Source organism: Halyomorpha halys, unplaced genomic scaffold (genome assembly GCF_000696795.3).
Source record: "Halyomorpha halys isolate HHAL.00 unplaced genomic scaffold, Hhal_1.1 Scaffold259.1, whole genome shotgun sequence".
Taxonomy (NCBI): domain Eukaryota; kingdom Metazoa; phylum Arthropoda; class Insecta; order Hemiptera; family Pentatomidae; genus Halyomorpha; species Halyomorpha halys.
The window spans coordinates 96,477-115,717 of NW_027108664.1; the positions used below are offsets into that span (position 1 = coordinate 96,477).

The window sequence follows — 19,241 nt, forward strand, 5'->3', positions numbered from 1 at the left end:
TGTGTTTTACACCATAATATTTTTCCCAAGTAGTAATCGACGGATCTACGTCTAATTTTGTAAATGTTTCTGCTAAGATATTTAAGCCGTGTGACCGTGTGTGTAGTTAGAAGATGGCGTAGGGAGGTGGCGGCCCCATCGCCCGGTCACCACCGCAGATAGCCACTGGCCCTCCAGGTCGGGGGAACAGTACTGATATAGCAGATAATACTTGTCAGTCTCGTAAAATCCTTAAAATCTTCGTTTAATGTATAGCTTATAATGCGGATCAATTAACGAATCATTTTCCAAATATTGTGGGTTAATTGATTCTATTGGGACCAACCAAAATTTCTTTAGGTGGTTCTGTAACAGACATTAGGAGTAGTATTTCAATCTTCGGTCTGACAAGAATGACTGATCATCAAAATATAATGTTTTTATATTTTACTTAATACTGATTATAGGTAGTTCTCCTCTTGGCTTATGACTTGATTCCTTCTTCTAATGTCACTGTCCATTGGTTCGAAAACATACCTACCAACTAACTAACCTCGTTAGTTAAAATCGTTAAATTAAAAAATTCATAAAATCATCAAGATAAATCAGGAAAAGCTATTTCTATTTTTGTATCGAATTAGCTTATAGAATAAGATACCCTAAATCATTCATCTGCTTTTGTTTTGGTGGACTAATAAATAAAACTGTAGATTGTAGGTAGTCCTCCTCTTGGCTTGTGACTTGATTCCCTCTTCTAATGTCAATGTCCATTGGTTCGAAAACATACTAATCAAATAACCAACCACGTTGGACGCCAGATTACTCGCTCATTCTTCTATTAGTCAGCGTACTTCTGATGGTGAGTTTTACACCATAATATTTTTCCCAAGTAGTAATCGACGGGTCTACGTCTAATTTTGTAAATGTTTCTGCTAAGATATTGAAGCCGTGTGATTGTGTGTGTAGTTTGAAGATGGCGTAGGGAGGTGGCGGCCCCATCGCCCGGTCACTACCGCAGATAGCCACTGGCCCTCCAGGTCGGGGGAACAGTACTGATAAAGCAGATAATACTTGTCAGTCTCCTAAAATCCTTAAAATCTTCGTTTAATGTATAGCTTTTAATTCGGATCAATTAACCAATCGTTTTCCAAATATTGTGGGTTAATTGATTCTATTGGGATCAACCAAAACTTCTTTAGGTGGTTCTGTAACAGACATTAGGAGTAGTATTTTAAACTTCGGAAGTAATCTGCTCTTGCCAAGATCCTTCTCGTATTCCGAAATACGTACTTCGTTTCTTAGTTTACATTATGTACTTTTAAAACTACGCCTTCTTAGTGCCGATGTGCCGTTTTTATGTTGAGAACAACTATGATTTCATCAAGATATACAAGTCTATTCGACGTATTAGCTAGTAAAGAATTACTTCACAGGTTGACAATTGGAAGGAGGGGCATTGAATAGCCCAATTTTCGTACTGATTTTGAGGCTGACGGTAATTCCGACTCTCACATTGATATAATGACACATGAAACTCCAATTTAATATCTAAAGATCAATGTTGTTTGTTTCCTTTTAATTTTATTATTAATATTATATAATTTTGTAAATTATTTAATTGGCATGTCTGCCAAGCTTGTAGGCCGCTGGCTGTTTCAGTGGCTATGTCAATTTTTTCATTGCACTTACTGTTTTTTGTTTATCCTTTGCATTGCCATAGCGTCTCTCCCTTTGTCCGAAAACGTCTTACCTCTCTGTCAATCATAAGCTTTGCCAGTATTCTTTTTTAGCTTCTTACATTTTTAGTATTCTTGAAGGAATATAGGATTATTTTTAATCTTTTTTCTTCTAAGTCCGTCATATTTTTTTTTTAGTTAAACAATTCCTTGTTTCGATCAAGGATATACATCTTTAGTCTATTACAAAAGATAAAATAAAGATTTATTTTTTATTAATATAGTTGTTTGAGAGTGGTTTAGTTTCTTTTTAAAAACAATTTTGATCTCTTTTCTCTCAACTTTATTTCTTTTTAACATCCGACGTTTCGACCTCTCAGGTCATTCTCAAGGATTCCTTATTCTGTCTTCATTCCTTTTTTTCTTTAAAATTCATTATTGCCGGCTAATTGCCTTTGTCAATTTCTTCTATTAAACTATTATCCTAAATTTAAAACTTTCATTAACTACTTTTTTGTTCATTAACAAGCCCCTTGTTAATGAACAAAAAAGTAGTTAATGAAAGTTTTAAATTTAGGATAATAGTTTAATAGAAGAAATTGACAAAGGCAATTAGCCGGCAATAATGAATTTTAAAGAAAAAAAGGAATGAAGACAGAATAAGGAATCCTTGAGAATGACCTGAGAGGTCGAAACGTCGGATGTTAAAAAGAAATAAAGTTGAGAGAAAAGAGATCAAAATTGTTTTTAAAAAGAAGATAAAATAAAGTTTATTTTAAAAACATGTAGTTGTCAAAGAAAGAAAATAAATAGAAAACGCATTTTACTATTAGATGAAACAAACCGTAAAATTGGCATATCTGCCAAGCTTTAAGGCCCTGGTTCAGCAGATTCAGTGGCTTCTTCAATTTTTGTGTTTGCATTTTAAACCACACCTAGTTTTCTGTATATTGCATAATGTACTTGTTGCATCAACGATACTTTGAATTAATTCAATTAAATAATTTGAATTAATGAATTAATTAATTCATCAGCGGCTTAGTTTCGAATATCAAATACACATGAAACCGAAGTATTACTCTTCTAAAACACATTTTCTGTCAGATCGAACAAACTGTGATATTTCTTGGTGAATTAGTATACCTGTACTTATTCTACGATATTACCAATGAATATTAAAAAAAGCTTTAAGTAATAAAGTTATTTTCTCCAGAATAGGTAGAATATGCTGTTTCAATGAACAGTAACATCACGTTAAGGACCACCTCATCTCCATTTTTTTCTTTGTGCAACCTCATTTTCCTTGGCCTTAATCACAGATTTGAGACAAAACGGACAAACCTCCCCGACACGATACTGGAGTTACACAACATATATGTATGTGGACGTGTATATACACATACTTCGTACTGATTGATTTTTTTCTAATGCCTTATTATCAATACTTAAATATTTCAATAATTTAAAGTACTGTAACTTTATTACAAAACAAAAAGATTGTGTGGAATAGTTGAGAATTATTTAATGTTCATATCTGCCAAGCTTGTAGGCTCTGGTTCAGCAGTTTGAGCTCTTACGTCATTTTTTTTTTATGCGTATTTAGTGTTTTTTGAGTGGATACATTGCATTTTTAACATTTTTACCATTATGTTGAACAAACTGCTGTTTTTCTAAATTAATTAGTTCACCAACACTTGTTCTATAATGTTACTTATAAATTGAAATTGCATTTTTTTCAACTTTCGTTTTTTTGGACATTTTTGCTTTTTTCTCTGGGGGCCATTTGGCCAGTGAACGGCATCGAATTGTTGTGAAATTTGACCTTTATTTTATTTCTCTGTTAGGGAATTTTAGTGGACAATGAAGCTGGTGAGGTAACCTCAAAAAATATAAAATGGAAATTTTGGAAAATTCTCACGTTGAAATCAGTTTCACCACATTGTAAAACATATCTTCGATTTAGATTTGGATTTCGATCTGTTTTAGAAGTGCATGTTTTCATAAAAATATTTACTTATTAATATATTCGTCATAACGCGCTTTATCTTTCGAACTTCCTAAGCTGGAGGATTCATATTTGGTTCATAAATAGTTCTCTTGATTCCCTAAACTCCTTATGAAGGATTATCGGCTGTTACTGAGTAGATCCTATCTCAGATGGTAAGATAGTAGATCGAAATACATCAGACTATTTGTTTTGTTTTTTAATTTTATTTAAAGGATTTTATAGAAATCTAACCGTAGATTAGAAAAATGCATACTTAATGAATTGTTGCCGTCTTGGTGAATAGGGATATTACGAAACGCAGTGTTTAAATTTATATACCTACAAATTTACTTTTTTTTTTTTTGCCAGAAATTACATTGAAAGTTAGTCACTCATTTGTTTAGTTGGTCCCTCACTATTTATATTCGGCTTGTTTTAGAGAGGTGCACTACTCCATGTGGTTTACACAGGAATAATAATAATAATGAGAAACTGTACTTCTATCATATATCTCGTTATTTTTTAAAAAAAATGTGGCAAACTCAAAAGCATTACTTGAGTGCTTTCCAGAAGCAAACCCTCCGCTTCCCACCTCATACTGATTGATTTTCAGTACTTAAATATTTTAATAATTTAAAGTTCTGTAACTTTAACAAAACAAAAAGATTGTATGGAATTGTTGAGAATTATTTAATGTCCATATCTGCCACGCTTGTAGGCCCTGGTTCAGATGTTTGAGCTGCTACGTCAATTGTTTTATATGTATTTCCTGTTTTTTGAGTGGATGCATTGCATTTTTTAATATTTTTACCATTATGTTGAACAAACTTAGTTCACCAACACTTTTTCTATAATGTTACCAATGGAAATTGAAGAAAAAAAAATTCTTTTTTCCTGGAATAGGCAGAATATGCTGTTACAATTAAAGTCCACCTCCTCTCTAGTTTCTTCGTTGTGGAACCACACGTTCTTTGGCTTTTACCACAGAAGAATTGAGACAAAACGGACAAACCTTCCGTGACACAAGGTTATGGAGTTTGTGCAGTTCTTAGCAAATGCCATCTTGACGCATTCACCTTAATTGCAGTTATTTTACCATTGAAAAATGAGTTAACATGTGAAATGATTCATAATGATATTGTCTTTTATATTATCATGATTTTTCCTAGTTATAATTGACAATATTATAACGAATTCTATACATATAAATAATTTGTCAAAGCGGTATACAATTACAAAAGTTAGTTAATTAGGCTTTATCTTGACTCTTTTCTTTACTTTTAGTTCAGGTTGAAATCCTTAAGACAGTGTCAGTTTGTTACTTAATCAAAGATTTAATTACAATAGCTCATCTTTAAATAAATATTTTCATTATAATTTTATTTCATGTTACATATTTAGTCACTTAGTTTTATAGTTAAATATAAATATAAAAATAAAGATGTTTAGATAAGGTCTTCTCGGTTTTGATTAATTTGTTTGACGAAATCAGTAATACGCGGTTCACTCGATCTTAATTTATCCGAAGTATTCTGACCATTTTTTGCTTATTGGGGTGGTTAATATTTTTTTTTTTTCAAAGTTACAAAAAATCCGTCTACAATTATGGAATAATTGAATAAGAAGATTGCAGTATCTCCCCGTTAATCTAACAGTAGAGTAGAATCGTTAGTTTGTTTACAGCAAATCGAGACTCATCAAATACTCAAGGATCAATTTACCCCTACCCAAACAGCTATTGTGGTGTGTCGATCGATGGGACCATTTGAAACGTTACACTTTGGCTTTATACTATCTAGCTAATGTAGTATATTAAGGAAAAATTGAATTCGAGTTGGTACATTAAATTTATTTCTTACCATGTTCCTTTTTCGTCATTCTTTACACTTCAATGTCGTACTAAAAATAAATGTAAATAGTTCTCCTCTTGTCCTGTGACTGCACTTCCTTCCTCTAAACGTTTTATCGCCATTCTGACCCATATTCAGTGATCTTGAGTGAACTTCTTTTTGATAATTTTTTTTTTTAGTAGACTGCATAAAGCTTTTTGCAGACCTTTAGGTCTTTTCTGGGGGTTCTGTAATAATAATGGCGGGAAAATGTGAGCTTGAATTGATCATACGAAATACAAACAGGAGTTCACAGCTTGTTTTTTTCTACTCAGAGAATGAGATTGCGATAGACCACTGTCAATGGATCCATTGCTGACATTCGATTCTGGAGAGAATTTCCAATATCTTCTTCCCTCCTCCCCCCTCTTTCCTAAATATTATTTCTGTCAATGACGTGGGGATGATCGTACCTCGTTTGTTCCATTAATGCCATTGGCCAACATCCTAGACTTTAGACAATAAAACTTTCATGATTTAGCACTTTTTAAAAACAGATATTATTTAAGCCAAGGCATTCCTTACGCGTATCTGAAACAAAGTTATTATCAAATAAAATAATCCATGAGCGTTCAGGATATCACGAGAGGTAATTATTTTTGACATTTATTTCTTTGTACAATTTGCTTATTTAGCCATTATTCGGCGATACAAATGATTTTAGATTGGTATACAATTTTGGAACTGGAGTTAAATTCTACGTATGTGTATAGTGCTGTAACACTGATGTATTTTTTAATTGATTGGCTCTAAATATCGTCTCGCCGTCAACCTTGGTCATTCTATTAGTACAATCGATTTATCCTGTACGGTTAGCCTTCCACTTCTACCACATACAATCAATTGTCAAATTTTGTTCGATTTACTTGGTATGTGGTTTAGCTTCAACCTGTCAGAAGGTTACAGACTATGAACACAGCTAAATAACAGCAGGGTGTCCACACATGGATATGGATAGATATAGAGTAAACAATTAAAAACTTAGGCGTTACCAACATTATATAAGGGTGCTTTCATTCATTGACCTATGTAAATTAGAATGGGAGAAAGGAACCATTAATATTACTATCGCATCGAAATCATAAATATTATATTACACAGCCTTGTTTAATACATTTGAAAGTTTTATAATTTTCCAGCAGTAGGATACGATTTTATTTTAGCCAATGCCATTCCGTACGCGTATTTTGAACAATGCCATTTAAATAAAAAATTGTTAACTTATCTAATTATTATTTAATAGTAAGTACATTCCGATTGTAGGCAGTTCTCTTGGCCTGTAACTGCACTTCCTTCCTCTAAACTGGATTTCTATTGTTCGAGAACGTTCTATCGTCATTCTTAACTATAGTTATTGGACTATTGTGCATTTGCCTAAGTGAACTTCTTTTAATAATATTTCTTTAGCAGACTGTAAAAGCTCTGTGCATATGTTTAGGTCGTTTTCTGTAATTCTGTTCTAATGATGGTAGATAATGATAAGAATTAAATTCATCATTCGAAATACGAACCGGAGTAATGAGATAGCAAAAGACCATTTTCAACCGATCCATTTCTGACATTCGATCCTGTAGAAAATGACTAATATATCCTGCTCTCTTCCCCTCTCTTTCCTAAATATTATTCCTGTCAATGGTTTAACTGGGTCATCTTTAATGTACATCGGATTTCTCCTGTTCAGTTGGCCATTCATTTCTGTCACAGATGGTTGTATATAAAATTTAGACTTAGGTTTGATATTTACGCTATTTAAACTACATAATTATTAAATTTGTCACGCCTGGCTTAATGAGCGTGAGTCAGTCTTTTGGGAGGGGCATATATAATAAATAAGTAATTAATTAATATCTTTTAATGATCTAAATTCTTCGTTTATTATTTTTAAACCGTCGCTACATAGTTTTTATATTTTGCGAAAGCGTGGATACTGCAATGCTGACATGCTTGACATCTTTAAAATCATATAAATCGAGAGTATCCTCTGTTGTGATATAGGCATTACTAGGTGGAGGGGTTACCCAGAAGTAACTAATCTGTCGTAACTATGGGTGGTGGTCATTATGAACTATAGATGATACCATTTTTTTTTACAGCTATGAAGTGTTGGGTTTTCAATCTTTTGAAGCAACGGATTGCCTGGTATGGATTTATTTTCCTTTAATTGCTAATATATTAGTCAAACTTTTTTTTACTAACTTTATAGCAATGATCGAATAAGCTGCAAGTTAGCTCAGGAGATATAACTAATACCTCTGGACATTCCTTCACATAATATTTAAAGCAGAAGGCGTTAACCAGGTATATTGCACTGAATACGATATGATACTACTTTATTATTTATTATTAAATGATTGGAAACCATCAGTTTTAAAATATAGATTGTTCAACTCGGCGTGTCACTTAGTTCCTTGTCACACGGTTTTTTTAAAATTTTATATATATATATATATAAAACCCTACCTAGTTATTTCTGACATACTCATTTTCTTTTGTATGAACATGAATGAGTATGTATACCATACTGCAGCTGTTTTTGATTTGCATAGCTCAGTATGAACTCTTTAATTTCTACCAATTAGTAAATGCCACACTAACTCATTGAAGTTGCCTATTGGCTACGACCCTCCTTCCTTCTCTTCTCCTTTCTTTTTCTAATTAGTGGTAAGTAACAAAATTACTATAAAAATAATTTGGTTGGCAATTTATAAATAATTTGTGCTATGTAAGTGTGGTTATTACTATAAGGATAATATTTGGTCTATTGTCCATTGCATTAATATTTATTCTATAGTACATATATGCATGAGTAGTTTTATTTTGCATTTATTCATATGTTTATAGTTTTTAAAGATGTTATATTGATAATATTTTTTTCTTCATGCATTGTGTTTTGCGATGGTTTTTTAATGTATAATTTTTTATCATTTATTTTGCATGTATGTTATATTAATTATTATATTGCAATGAGGATAATTAGGCCGAGTGGCAGTAATTTAAGGTATCAAAATATTAAAAGAAAACTGATTATTGTAAACTAACGTTTACAATAAGTAGTATTGTATTTATAAATGGAGCGTATCAATTACATAATAATTACTTCATACGGTCAACTATCTTCTTTCATTGTAATTATTATAATTTTTTTTTTTTATAAGACTATTATTTTGTGTTGTTCATTCATTTATTTTGTTTGCATGCTTTGTGTTTTGAGATATGGTTTTGCCTTAACCCCTTAACTTGTACACTCGAGCTGCGCTGTATGGTATGCTCTTATATTTGTTCAAATAATCAAGAATCGAAAACAACAATATGATAATAATAAAATAAATAGTAATGATTTATTCTATGTAATAAATCCTCTTTATATAACTTTAGACTATGTTTAGATAAATATGAGGACCCATATCCAAAACAAAAAAAATATTTTGATTATTTTAGTATTTATTAAAATTTTTATGCTAAGACAATGTTCTAAAATTTATTTTTTTTTCATTAAAAAAAATTTTAATTTTTGTACGTTAAGGGGTTATTTCTGTTATTAGTGTATGTTTTTTTTTATTTTGAATGTAGTTTTATTTTAATTATTGTAGTTTTTTTGTCTGATAAGAGTCTTAGTTTGTGTTGTTTTTGCATGCAGGTGTCTGCTGATTTGAAGTAATAACATGAGGGCCGAAAGGACAAGGATGACTACAGCCACAAAGGGTATCCAAGTAGTTCAGGTAATTTTTTTATTTATTTATTATTAATATTTGGATCATGGATATAATAAAACCATTTTCGGATTATATTTTTCATTTGTTGTGTTAAAAAAAATTCATTTAGATCTTGCAGAAGGATCATATTATTAATATTAGTTCTAAGTTAAATATCTGCTTATTGATGAGTGAAATTTCGACATTAGTTGTTCTTTTGCTAATTTAGCAAAGATAATCTAAGATTTCATTTAGAAAGATAATCTCTCCATAAACATTTAGTATTAGGGATTGATCATTGGCCACCCTGGCTGGTTGCTGTGGATGCAACTCAGGGCTGTACATCCCACCCTGGACTACATCTACTGTCCCCTTCACTTTGCCGTGTACGGGGCTTCGGGGTTTCTAAATCCGACTAAGGGTTCCCTATACACGCATTATATTGAAATTTATTCATCTATTCCTGTATCCGTATTATGTATTTATATTATATATTTATATTGTGTATTTATATTATATATTTATTTGAATTTATATTATGTATATCTATCGACTCCTGATGGGAACCGGCTGACAAAGTATGTGCTATATTTAATTCAAACACTAGAAACCATGGACCCCCTCGCCAGATATGAATATCTTTAATTAATTATTGAAGTTCCTTTCCAACGGTATCGTGTTCACCAAATTACTATGCTACTATATATGAGGTGGCATGCAGGGATTATTAATTATAAAGTCGAGTCTTTGTTATATATACATTAGCAAGAATAATATTATGAGAGAGGATGCCAGACTTGTTTCCTTGTACTTTAATTGTTATATTATGAATTGAGAAGTACCAGTTGGGATCTTGGATAGTTATACTGACTCTAAGTTATTAATTCTATTATTGCCATTTAAATTACAATAGAAAAGGTCTTACTTGTTTTGGTACGTCGGTCGGCTCGGCAGTTGTCGCGGCAGAGCTTCCATATTAGCTTGGCTCCGCAGCTGAATCTCCGCAAGGTGTGACTTCCTTCTCTGGCCTTCAACTCTCTCTCTTCCTCCAGACTCTCCTCTTCTATATCTCCCAGACTGTGCTCAACTGTCAGACTGTGCTCGACTCTCAGACTGTCTCAGACTCTGCTCAACTGTGTTCCTCCTACCCTTTTTGCTTATTTTCTCCCCTTTCCTTTTGACTCCTCGTTTTGATTTCTGTTCTTTGATTGGTTTTTCTATGTTCAGAGGGGTGAGAAGGTCCAATGACCTTCGGCGAAAGTCGGTCTTTTTCCTACCTTTCATGTTTAAATTAAGGCGGCTTTATTCTTTGACTGTATTTTCCCCGAGGTGTTTAAAGTGGCCACGTGTAAGATAAGGGCTGTTTATTTGTTTATCTCTGCCTACAATCCTCGGTCTACGGTCAATCCTCCCCAGTGGGTGCATACCCTCTGTTATCTATATATCTCCGTACATTTCTTTAGATGTTTTGCCGACGGGGTTTCTGCCTAGGCCCGATGGTCTTTTTGGCATGCCGACAAAAAAAATTACTTAACGCTAAAAATTCCAGCGGGTACCTCCCATTACATGTCATTTTCTGTGTGTCAGGAAAAAGAAAAGAAACCTAACACCTTTAATATGTTTCTAATTTAATCTACATAGTCTTCTAAAACCAATTCTTTAGCTCTTTAACTCCAACTATCTATATACAATATTTTATGCTCTCATTAATAGTCTATTCTTTTATATACATTTACATACACCAAAAATAAGATTTCTTTTTTGTTAGATAAAAAATGGAAAGTTAACAAAATCCAATGCTCTTACAACTGAATTTGTACAATCCTTAGTAGAACAGATTTATCTTAGTTCGTTTCGTTACGAGTTTTTTGATTTCATATTGCCCTTGTACTATTACGTGTTTTAAATTTTACAAATGTATTTCCTTTCCTTTTAAGAACACATCATTTATACATCTTTCTCGTATTTATTTACAATAGATCTCTTAAATGCTGCATAGAAAAAATTCATATCTCCTCCTTTTCTTCAGTAACCTTTATGCAAGATAGGTTTTGATAAATAAATATAAACAATAAACATAACTTCTACCTTTCTCCTTTTGAATGGCAGACATCTAATATAACTAAAAATGAATCTAATATTGGTTTCAATCGAGTTGTTAACTCCTTTTACCTTATTATACACTGATATTAGTCACCTTGATATTCTCAATTCATTTTAGTTTTTACAACTTAACCTTTTAAGTCCGTTAACTTATTGTAACTTATCGTCAATAGAGTTCAGTTAATTACTAAATGTCTCTTAGGATTAGTGTTCACGCTGTTACAATTTATCGACGAGTATTTATGATACTTGTTCTGGTATCAATTAACAACATTAGCATGCCGAGGGGGAGGTCGCAATATTCCTATTATTTCTTAAAAATGGCTGCCCTAATCATTTCTGAAAAAGATTTTTCATAGTCACAATTGGGATATATGTACAATTTTCGGATATATGCTGAATGAATCTCAGTCCTTAATTACCAGTATTACTACTAAAAAATTACTTTGATTTCCGATGACTTATCCAATCAGGAACGTAATTTCCGTAAACAATCTTATTTAAATACAATCAAAGGGACCAGTTATTCTGGTTCAAAAAATTCTTTGATCAATAGTTGCATCATCTGTTTCATGGCCATTAATAATTTATGAATTTAACGTGCCAACAGCAATTATTATTTGAGCCCCATTTAATGACTTTAGTTTACCTTCTACCATTGGACCTATATGGACACTACCTCACTATTCTAGGCGTGTATCTGGAAGATTTCTATATCTTCTCATAAATTATCTGTCGCGCCTTTGGGATCCTATTCTTCCACAAGAGTTCTAGGAGGAGCTAATATCTACTCCAGATTTAAGGGTTTTCTTCCCTAATTATTTCAAACAAATTCACCTTGGATTGTTAATTAACTTAAAACTTCTGGTCCACGGTTACTTATTACTTTTGGGATGCTCTCCTTGTGTTAATTATATACTTATATATTAATGTAAAATATTTATACTATATATTATACAGGTCTCGTATATCTCTAGTAATGGTTCACCCGTTGAGAATTATCCAACTATAAAACATATAGTACTGCTAGTTATTTTAAACTGATACATCGTATCAAACCTGGCATCTACTTGGCAAGTCTTAAGAGTTTCACCAATATCTACATTCTTCTTACAAGTTTCTATATCTCCCTTGAGAATATCATATTTATCAATTAATGTAGACTCAACTCCTTCTTGTGCATCTGAAATAGTTTCCATGTCTTTAATTTCTATAAGATTGCCAGGGGAATCGTTTAACATTTCAGGTTCAGTATTTTCATATATCAAAGGTTCCTTTTCTATCTCCAGATCTTCGATTTCCTGGCAGCTAGGTTCTATTTCGTCGATTTTTCTATGAAGACTCGCTGCAATGTTTGTTACTTTCTCTTCATAATTTCATACCGCTTCTACTTTCTTAATGTCATCTATACTCTTTAGTATAGTTTTATTTAACTCCTCCTTCATCTGTTCTTGTTTTTTAATAAAATACTGTAACAAAGCTATCATTGCGGCCTCTTCTATCGCCCGAAGGTTTTCCGCTGCCTGTTTTCCGTTAGAGGTTTCTCCTCTATTATTTTCCGTCTGTGCTGGAATTTTTTTTGGCTGGGTTATATTCTTGACTTGAGTCACTGTTTCTCCAGTTGGCCCCTGATCTATCGGTTCTTCGGGTTTCTTATGATCAGACTCTTCTTCTGATAGTTCTGGCTGTGGCGGATCATTTCCCTACCCTTAATGCCATTTTATCAAAACGTGTGCGTATATTTTCCCTTTTAACTTGTATGTTCAATGAATGGTGGGGTTAAGCGATAACAAACAAAATAAATTCCCGAAAAACTATTAATTATTATCAAAAGAATGTCCTAATGAAAACAAGCCATTTTATATTCCAATTCCAAAATAGGGAGTGATAATTCATAACTAGAACGGACCTCAATCATAATGGGCAAACATAATGTCGAATACGACAGAATGGAGAGAGCCTAAGCATTATATCAAAAACTTATATTTAATCATATAAAATTATGACTTCCAATTCTAAATAGAGAGTGATGAGTCACAACTATACCAGATACTAATAATAATGACCAACGTTATGTGAAATTCGAAAGAATGGAGTGAGCCTAAGTATTACATCAAATATTTATACCTTATCATATAAATTATAATATTTAATTATTTAATTAAATTTATCTAATTGAATTAATCCTTCAAATTATCCCTAATTGCATATAATAATTTTATAATTCCTGATATGCCACCTTTAATAATGATTTAAAAAAATTCTTACTTTTAATTTAACTAACGATAGCCATAGTAAATTAGTAGAAACGTCCTTTACAAGGGATGTCATAATTTATGCCGTGTACGGGGCTTCGGAGTTTCTAAATCCGTCTAGGGGTTCCCCGTACACGTATTATATTGAAATTTATTCATATATTAATGTATTTATATTATGTATTTGTATTTATATATTTATATTCTATGTATTTATGTATCTCTATCGGTTCCTGATGGGAACCGACTGAAAAAGTATGCGTTATATTTAATTCAAACACTGGATACTATATGGACCGCCTCTGCATGGTATGCTAGATATGAATATCTATAATTAATAATTGGAGTTCCTTTCCAACGGTATCGTGTTCACCAATTTACTTGCTATTATATGTGAGGTGGCATGCAGGGATCCTTTATTATAAAGTAAAGTCTTTGTTATATATTTTATATTTACATTACCAAGAATAATATTATGAGAGATCATGGTAGACCTGTTTCCTTGTACTTTAATTGTTATATTATGAATTGAGAAGTACCAGTTGGGATCTTTGATATTCATACTGACTCTAAGTTATTAATTCTATTATTGCCATTCAAATTATAACATAAAAGGTTGGTCTTACTTGTATCGGTACGTCGGTCGGCTTGGCAGTTGTCGCGGCAGAGCGTCCATATTAGCTTGGCTCCTCAGCCTCCTGGCTGCCACTGCTGAATCTCCGCAAGGTGTGACTTCCTTCTGTGGCCTCCAACTCTCTCTCTTCCTCCAGACTCTCCTCTTCCAGGTCTTCAAAGTGTTCCTCGACCGTTTTCAATTCCCCATCTCTCCCAGACTGTCCTCAAGTCTCCATCTATCCCAGACTGTGTCCAACCCTTAGACTGTCTTCAACTCTCCGACTCTCTCAGATTGGTCTCAAACCTGTTCCTCCTGCCCCTTTTGCTTATTTTCTCCCCTCTCCTTCTGACTCCTCCTTCTTTTGATTTCTGTTCTTTGATTGGTTTTCCTATGTTCAGAGGGGGTGAGAAGGTCCAATGATCTTCGGCGAAAGTCGGTCTTTTTCCTACCTTTCATGTTTCAATTAAGGCGGCTTTCTTCTTTATGTATTTTCCCCGAGGTGTTTAAAGTGGCCACGTGTAAGATAAGGGCTGTTTATTTGTTTATCTCTGCCTACACGGTCAATCGTCCTCAGGGGATGCATACCTTTTGTTATCTATATATCTTTGTATATTACTTTAAATGTTTTGCCGATTGGATCTATGCCTAGGCCCGGCGGCCCTTTGTTATGCCGGCAAAAGAAATTACTTCAAGTTAAAAAAATTCCAGCTGGTGCCTCTTATACATATCAACTTATCGATACTATATCCATATTGTATTTGTTATTGTGTGATATATAATTTTTTTTTTATTATGTGCAATACAACTTTCATTGCTACCAACTTCACGATGAAAAAGCATATAGAGTGGTATTAAGAGGCCTTCATTCAACCACCCCCTCCTCCCCCCCAAGCGAAATAGGAAATAGGTCATAACGTCCAAAATATCTCTTGCGTATTGCAACCCAAGGAAAATTTTCCACTGCCATTGTTCTTCATAGAACTAGACCCTGTACGGAAGAATAGCGAAATATTTCAAGTAACAAGACTTGCATACTCAACGGTACGCTTTGAGCAGCCCAGGCAGAAATCTATAATAGTGCAGTGCACTAACTGCCAAAACCTAGGACACACCAAGAGCTACTGCCATCACCAAGCCAGGTGCGTTAAATGTGCTGGCCTCCGTGCATCAAACACCTACCTGAAATCACGGGAGGAACCTGTCATATGTGCACTGTGCACGAAAGACCATACGGCGAACTACAGGAGTCAGAAGGAGAGGGGAGAAAATTAATAAAAGGGCAGGAAAAAGAATTTTGAAAAACAGTCAGAGTAGAGGACACAGTCGGACCCGGAGTTGAGGAAGACACAGAGTTCTGTGGAGAGTCTCAGAGGAACACAGCCTGAGAGAGCCGGACGGAAGAGACACAGTCTGGGAGAGATGAACACCTGAAGACAGGCCCGAAAAGAGAGAGCGGCAGCCAGGAGGCGAATATGGACGCTCTTCCGCGACAACCGCCAAGCCGACCGATGTACCGAAGTAAGACCTTTTCTGATGTAATTAGAATGACAGTAGTAGAATTAATAACTTACAGTTAGTATAAATATCGATGATCCCAACTGGTACTTCTCAATTCATTATCTTAGAATTAAAGTATAAGGATACAAGTCCACCATGCTCTCTCATAATAGTATTCTTGATAATGTATATGTAATTGTAAATATAAAACATGTAACAAGGACTTTACTTTATAATTAATAATCCCTGCATGCCACCTCATATATAATAGCATAGTAAATTGGTGAACACGATACCGTTGAAAAGGAACTCCAGTCATTAATTATGATATTCATATCTAGCATACCACGGCGAAGGGGGGGTCCAGATGATGGTGTCTAGTGTTTGAATTAAATATAGCCGATCCCTTTTCAGTCGGTTCCCATCAGGAACTAATAGAGATACATAATATAAAGATATAATATAAATACATAATATAAATATATAAATACAAATACAAAATATAAATACATTAATATATGAATAAATTTCAATATAATACCTGTACGGGGAACCCCTAGTCGGGCTGAGAAACCCCGAAGCCCCGTACACGGCAAAAGATGTATAATTACAAACATTGTTCGTATTAAAAAAAAAAAATGGAAGGGGGAACAAAAAATGATCATTTCGGTCAAACATTTTTATGTAATTTTTAAGTAAATATTTATACATGTTTTTTTGAGGTTTTTATCGATATTCACATTGTATGTATAATAATCATGTAATGCGTTGTTAATAGTTCTTAGTGACATTTTAACGAAATATTAGTGATGGAAATCTGCACATTTTCAGATTCTAAAGGATGTTTAAAAGTTAATTAAGAAAAAATGCATATAATAAGTCTGTTGTTTTTATTTCAAAAAGGTTTTGTCAATTTTTGATTCCGTTAATATTTATTCTATGGTTCATACTATACTGGATCTCTTTCTAATTTGCATACCGGATTTCGATTTGTAAAGTAATAATTACTCTGTATGAACTCTATTCTTTAATTTCCCTATTCCACCAAATAGTGAATGCAACACTAACTCATTGAAGTTAGCTCTAGGCTAGGACCGTCCTGCCTCCTCTTCTCTTTTTTTCCTAATTAGTCGTAAGTAACAAAATTAGTGTACAAATAAATTTATTCAAAATTTATAATTTTTTTTCCAACTATGTAAGTGTGGTAAATACAATGAAGATAAGGTTTAACCAATTGTAAATTAAATTAATATTTATTCTATAGTACATCTATGCATGAGTAGTTTTATTGATAACGTTTTTTTTCCCCCTTCCTACCGTCCTATTTCACTCCTGCCCATTATGGGCAAAATCCTATAAAAACTCTTATTAAAACGCTTCTATCCAATCCTTGACTCATATCATGTTATTCCTGACCACTAGTTTGGATTTAGAACATCTCATTCTACCATACAACACTCATCGAGTGGCTGATGTCATATCTTCCACATTGGAGCTTCCACCGGTATGTACTGCACGGGAGTCTTCCTCAATGTTGAACAAGCTTTTGATCGGGTCTGGCATCCAGGTCTGCTCTATAAACTTCGTCAATTCCTACCCCCAACATATTTCCTTATAATCCGCTCCTATCTCACTGATAGAACCTTTAAAGTAAATCATAACCTAGCCTACTCGTCTCTCTTTTCTCAGTCCGCCGGTGTTCCTCAAGGTAGTATCTTAGGTCCCATTCTTTATACGGTTTATACAGCTGACATCCCAACCCACCCTAACACAGTCCTAACAACATACGCTGATGACACATGTATACTGTCTGTAAACAACGACCAAACTAATGCATCACAAACACTACAGACACATAACATCTATTGAAGAATGGTGTCAAAACTGGAGAATCAAAATAAATCCTGACAAATCCCATCAGATCACCTTTACGACGGAGAGCGTAAACCTCTACCCTCCTGTCCTACAGTATCCTTTCTAAATACTCCACTAACGCCTGTTGAACAGATTCGATACTTAGGACTCCATCTTGACAAGAGACTTACTTGGAATCCACACACAAGACTGAAACGACAAGAAACTGCTCGTAGATTCCGATTGCTGCAACACTTACTTAACAAACGCTCTAAACTTCCCATTCACTACAAAAAATTAGTATACACTACGATAATCAGACCAATTTAGACACATGGAATTGAGCTCTGGGGCTCCACTAAACCAACTAATTCCTTCCGCATCTAAGGATTCAATCAAAATTCCTACGTAAAATCCTCGATGCTTCTTATTATGTTACAAATAAACTCATTCACAAAGACCTTAACATCCCATTCGTTGCAGAATTGGCCCAAAACAGATATACATCTTTTCATTCCAAACTCCTTAACCATCCTACCACATTAATTCTTAATCTTTCATCCGTAACAATCCCTGATAATCCTCCGAGGCGTCTGGCCACGGGACCTTCTAATTTAAATTAATGTTTGAAAAACCACCGATGGATGGTTCCTTCCCAAGATTTTCAAGTGTATATGAAACATACAACATATGTACTTATTGTATTATTTTGTACAGTTGTAAATTACATTAAATAAATTTTTAAGAAATAATTTTTATTTACATAGATTTTTGTGATGTTTTTGTCTTATTAATGTGTAATTTTTTATTATTTATTTTGCATGTAATTTTATTTTAATTATTATCATTTTTTGTCTGATAAGTTTATTAGTTTGTGTTGTTTATTATTATGTTTTTTTTTTTTTGCATGGTTTGTGTTTTGTGAAAAGTTTTTTTTACCTTAATACTGTTACTAGTGTGTGATTTTATATTTTTTTATTATGCATGTGTTTTTAATTTCATTATTGTAGTTTTTTGCCTGATAAGAGTATTAGTTTTTTTTTTTATGCAGGTGTCTGCTGATTTGGAGGATTGACTACAGTCGTAAGGAATTCAAATACTGGTTCAGGTAATTTTTTAAAATTTATTTATTGATTTATTATTAATATCTGGATCATATAGAACAAAAAAAAGAATAGGAAAAAACAGGCAGTTATTTCAACCCCAACATTCGATTACTTTAATGAAAAATATGTATAATTAGTAGTCAAAACTGATGAGTCTGCCAAATATAGGTAAGGGAAATACGAACGACTGTTTCAAAACCTCAAAAACCATTAATTTTTAATTCTCTGTATCTTAATTAAGAACTCTGTATCTTAAAAACTACCAATAACACTAGAAAATCTGAAAGATCATGATTTAAAGTAGAGTAAATTTGCTGAAATATGAGCCCTAATAGAGCTATTTACGTTCAATAGTCTCGAGATATAGCTTTTTAAAGTGCAAGATTTCTTAAAAATGTACTGAAATATTAGTAGTTAGTTAATTTATTTTGAGAAATTAGGAAATTATGTCACGTATAGATGTCTATTAGTACTCAAATTAAAGCTAGTTGAACACACTATACCGTACTTTATGAGCTTTACCTTCGAAGGAATAGTAGTTTTCAGGATATTTCCTAAAATAAATTGATTGATGGTTGGTCGGACGA

The 19,241-nt window shown here is 33.1% G+C and overlaps 1 long non-coding RNA gene across 1 annotated transcript in view; it reads left to right on the forward strand.

The window, feature by feature from the left end:
* Nucleotides 1-18,656, forward strand: part of LOC136795657 (uncharacterized) — a 42,151-nt gene extending 23,495 nt beyond the window's left edge. Inside the window, exons 2-3 of the long non-coding RNA XR_010843291.1 lie at nucleotides 9,169-9,250; nucleotides 18,600-18,656. This is a non-coding gene — a long non-coding RNA (uncharacterized lncRNA). The remainder of the gene's footprint in view (nucleotides 1-9,168; nucleotides 9,251-18,599) is intronic.
* Nucleotides 18,657-19,241: the final 585 nt, after the last annotated feature.